Raw genomic sequence first — 4843 nt, 5'->3', positions numbered from 1 at the left:
ATAAAATATATATTTGTTTGTGATTGAAATAATAAAATTTATTCTCTTTTTAGACACCTGACGGGATTATATCTTTGAGACACTGGTACGCTTTGCTGAAGATAGAAGATGAAAATGCTATTAATCTGAAAATCAATTTTAAGTTGGAAAAAGAGCACTTAAATCCACTCTACTTCAACAAAATGAATGTGGTATTAGCTTTCCAGGTAAGTGTATTTAACACGTTATTACTTGTTATGTGTACCACTTTCTTGAGTTCTCAATTGTTTTTATTTGAATTTTAGCTCTTTGGTCTAGCAGATGCAATGGAACTAATGCGAGGTATGCACACTGATCTTGCCACCAGCGGTACATTGGTCAACTTTCCACGAAGAGTTAAATCACTGATAACAGCAATGAATAGTCGTACCTTAATTCATAATTTAAATACCGGCAATGCTATGTGTAATGTGCAGTTCATGTTTAAATCTCTAACAAATAACACTACCCAAGTGTCACTCACTGATTAGAACCAAAGTTTGCACATCAATAAAACACTAAAAATTAAACGTCTTATGGTGCGGCATTAAATTTTTACAAGGAAAATAAGCGAGTAAACTCGCTTTTCCCAGGCTCAGGTGGGTTAGCCCCCTTGTGGTTTGATAGGGGTAGTTTCTCGAGGTTAGGTAGGTTAGAGGTGGGTGTTTAAGTGGGTTACGTTATTTAAGGGGTGGGTGATTAGACGGGCTACATTATAGTGTGGAATTCAATTATTTTAAGATGAACGAGCGATTAAACGCGCTGATCCCAGGGATAAGTGGACTAGGCTGCTTATGGTTTGGTAAGGGTGGTTTCTACCCCTAGTAAGCGTATCCTGCAAAAAAAAAAAAAAACACGGGTTCGTTATTTTTTAGTGTTTTATTGATGCGCAAAGTTTGGTTCAAATCGGTAAGTGATACTTGGGTAGTGTTACTTGTGTCGTTTATTATTGCTCTAATTTGGTTATTCATATTCTGAAAGATGTTTTAATTGTTAAATAAATATCATTACAAATTCTTCATCTTCTTTTTCCAGAATATAAAGCAATTCATTGAGTACCTTGATTTATGGGAGGAAGAAACAAAAATAAAACAGTGCGATTTTCTACTGCAATCAACTTGTTGCGGGTTACAGGTGTAATTACGAGCTGCGTTAGAAATATGCCAATTACTTGTGAAGAAGTGCGAGTTTTCCATACACTATGACTGCAAGATTAAACCAAGATGCTTTGAAGATTTGTTTCATTAAATGTTGCAGGGTTAGATTTTTGGGACAAATAAATAATATCACAGGGCTGTAAATGTACAGCTTGGAGTTATATGAAAGTAATTTGGAAAATAAGTTTTAATTTTTTTAATTTAATGGCTGTTTTACATAGATAATCGAGTTTATAATAATCCAAGTGAAACAAATATTAGCAGCATTAGTTAATGTTTAAATGGTTATAAACTACTTTAAATGTGCCTGGAGTAAAATAATTAAAAATAAAATCGCATGCAAATTATTTTTAATGAAAGTGATTATTTCGAAAAAACGAAAGTTTTCATATATACTATAAGTAAACCTTAAAAACTCTATTAAATATACGTAAACGTGCATAGTTATTTGATGGTACCTAATGTGCAGGTGGACAAGTGGGACACTCCCATCTGTGCAGGCCTAAATTTCAACTTGCACAGTTGAGAGTGCTTCATCTGTGTCCGTCGCAATTTAGATGTGTATAGATGGGTCGGTGAGGACCAGGATGCGCCAAGTTAGGCATTTGTATGCTTTCACCGTAGATTACATTGCAAAAATTCTGGTTTCCTTGAAGATTATAAAAAAATACCTTAAATTAGAGACATATAACACTATTAAATTCACCAATAGAATTGAGAACCACGGTTATTGATCAGACCAAAGTGCAAACAAGCCTCATGTTATAATTAGAAGAAATACTGACTAACGTACAACCATTAATAAAGAATTAGATAAAAAATATAATTAAACAATATTCCAGTCCTTTATTATCTTATATACTTTTCAGCTCTACTGTACGCCTTATCTCTTTGACTTAGATAAGTGTCAGTTTCAACGAACAAAATTGTTTAAAAAATTTCTTTAAAACTTATATGAACATTTATGAATTGCACCGCTGGCGATCAAAAGGGGATACGTCCAAAACGCCGTCGTTTTAGTTGGCCCCTGGGTCATATTTTTTCAGGTCTAATTTTAACTTTTTAATAACATTTACCACTAGAAAATTTTATTGCGCATATTTTCAGTCGTATAAATAAATGTGAAGACATTATTTGTTTTCAAAATAATCAGCAAAATATTACTTTTTTCTGCGATCTCAAAATACAAATTTTTGTGCTCAACTCACCATAAGTTCTACAATGATAAGAATTTTTTAATCAAAATGTCAGAAAATATTGACCATCGTATAACAAAACTAAGGGTATTTATAGAATTTCAATGAATTGTCACTCAAAAATTATAACTATTTTTATTTTTCTCATGGCGTAAATAAGATATTGAAAGTTTTAAACGCTTCGGGAGTCGAACCTGATTTAAGATCTCAGCGCTGTCTCGCACGCGTGCAGGCTCGTCCTGCAATATCAACGTCTGTATAACAACGGACTATTGGTGGGTCAAGCCTGCGTACGGGACAGCGCTGAGATCTTAAAGCAATTATCACTTTAAAACTATAAAACATAATTGCCTGATTTTTTTTAATTTCCTTGAATCATAATAAAAGTTCAGGTAACCACTATTTAAATTTTCTGAAAATTCGTTCTACTCCCGAGGCGTTTGAAACTTTCAATATCTAATTTACGCCATGAGAAGAAGAAAAATCGTTACAAATTTTTAGTGACAATTCATTGAAATTCTATAAGTACCGTTAGTTTCGTTATATGATGGTGCATATTTTCCAAAAATTTGATCACAAAATTCCTATTATTGTAGAACTTATGGCTATTGCAGAAAAAAATAACATTTGATTGATTATTTCGAAAACTAATAAAGTTATCACATTTATTTAAAGGACTAAAAATATGCACAATAAAATTTCCTACTGGGACACGTTATGTAAAAATTAAAATTATACCTTAAAAAATGCGACCCAGGTCAACACTACTCTAGCGCCCGAGAAAAGCCTAACGTTGATGATTGATTTTAATAACATGAAACAAATTATAGGATTTCTTTTTAGAGGTTTTATTTAACACATATTAAAGTTTGGAAAAACATTTAATTTAAATTTGGATAGAAAATTACAAAATAGCGGTCACAGATCCATTTTTGAAAAATGTATTTTTTTATAACACTTTTTTGGGAGGACGGTTTCCTCATAAAGTATAAGACCTGGAAAAAAAACTGAGAAATTTAATGATTTATATACTATTGGATATAGAACCTCTCGGTTTTTTAAATAAAATTTTGCAGAAATAGGGCACTTTTGAAGAAATGAATTGATTTGTACAAAAAACTGTGAATTGTTTATAAAACAAAAAGTTTACATTCAATAAAAAAACGGCCACGTACTTCGACAGAGAATGTAATTGTAAGGCTATTATTAAAATTTAAGATCGATTCATGCAACGGTGTTCAAATAATACGTTCTCCCAGTTTGAAAAAAGTTGTTTTACGAAAAACGCCTTGAAAATTTTACGAGCACTTAAATCAAAAAAATATTTTCACCTCTCATTTGCGGTACCTACACCATAAGTATCGGGCCAACTGCGTATTGGTTTTATGATCGTAAATATTGTTTAACCAAAAAAACTGATTTTTCCAAAATCCTAGAGTGGTACCTCTTAAGTAAGGCTGATTTAATATTGCAAACTTATATAGTATCTACTGTGATGGCTCAATGAAAGCTTTCAAAAACTAATTTAAATTTTACAAATTATGTTAACAGAATTGAAAACATAGATTACCTTTCATATTTTCATATAGAGTTATAAAAATTACTCAGAAAAAAAGAAGTTATCTTAAAACAAAAGTATCAGCCTATAACGTAGATTTTCAATCACTATCACAGTAACTCCCATAAAAAGTTTTCGAGCAAAAAATATTAATATTATTGTCATTAATAATAATTTGCATCTCTAAAACTTGTTGTTTACAGATTGTGACGTGGTAAATCTTACCACGTCCAAGTTGATATTCTGGTCACGCCTATTCAATGTCATTTTGAGTGAAATTAAAAAAAAATTAATTAAAAGTCAGTACTTGATCGGGCAAAGAATCAAAACAAACCGTCAACTTACATGAGCTCCGAGTAGGATGGCATTTTATGAGAAATAATCTTCTTGAGGCTTGGAGATTGTAGCGCCGACAATACGAACCGTCGCCAGACTAGAGGGAAACATCATGTCCTTATTGGACATTTATTAATGCCTTCGAATATTCTTTTATGTTGTTTATCAGGCATTCTAACACCGGCCTTGCCGGCTGTCACATTACACACACACACACACCTTCACCCACACTATCAGGCCCACAGATGCACCACGAGGTGGTAGTCGTGAATCGTTAAAGTACCACATCACACGACGACTCAATTCCACTTCGTATTGATATAAGGACGCTTTGACCGTGCGTTCAGCGAATACTTCAAACGCACACCATGTAGGTTAGATGCACCCCAGGCTCGGTTAACTACGTGGGAAATAACTGGCGAAATTCAGCGCCGAGCAGATGAACTACAGAAGCATGCATGGATTGGTCTCTACATATGTGCATTTTTATTTTTTTTGAAGCAGAGTTGACCTGTGATATACAGTTTTTTTAATGCCCGGTAACAAGCGTTGAATTCAGAATAATTAAGAATTTGTAT

At 32.9% G+C, this 4843-nt stretch overlaps 1 protein-coding gene and 1 pseudogene across 1 annotated transcript in view; one reads left to right on the top strand and one right to left on the bottom strand.

The window, feature by feature from the left end:
- LOC117168066 overlaps positions 1 to 4345 on the bottom strand; it is a 17700-nt gene extending 13355 nt beyond the window's left edge. The window contains exon 1 of the mRNA XM_033353422.1: positions 4275 to 4345. The gene's annotated coding sequence lies outside the window, so the exon portion shown is untranslated. The remainder of the gene's footprint in view (positions 1 to 4274) is intronic.
- Positions 94 to 1323, top strand: LOC117182902 (annotated as a pseudogene).
- Positions 4346 to 4843: the final 498 nt, after the last annotated feature.

Source organism: Belonocnema kinseyi, chromosome 2 (assembly GCF_010883055.1).
Source record: "Belonocnema kinseyi isolate 2016_QV_RU_SX_M_011 chromosome 2, B_treatae_v1, whole genome shotgun sequence".
Lineage (NCBI taxonomy): Eukaryota > Metazoa > Arthropoda > Insecta > Hymenoptera > Cynipidae > Belonocnema > Belonocnema kinseyi.
The sequence above is the reverse complement of the archived record's forward strand: the minus strand, read 5'-3'. Positions and strand labels throughout refer to the sequence as shown.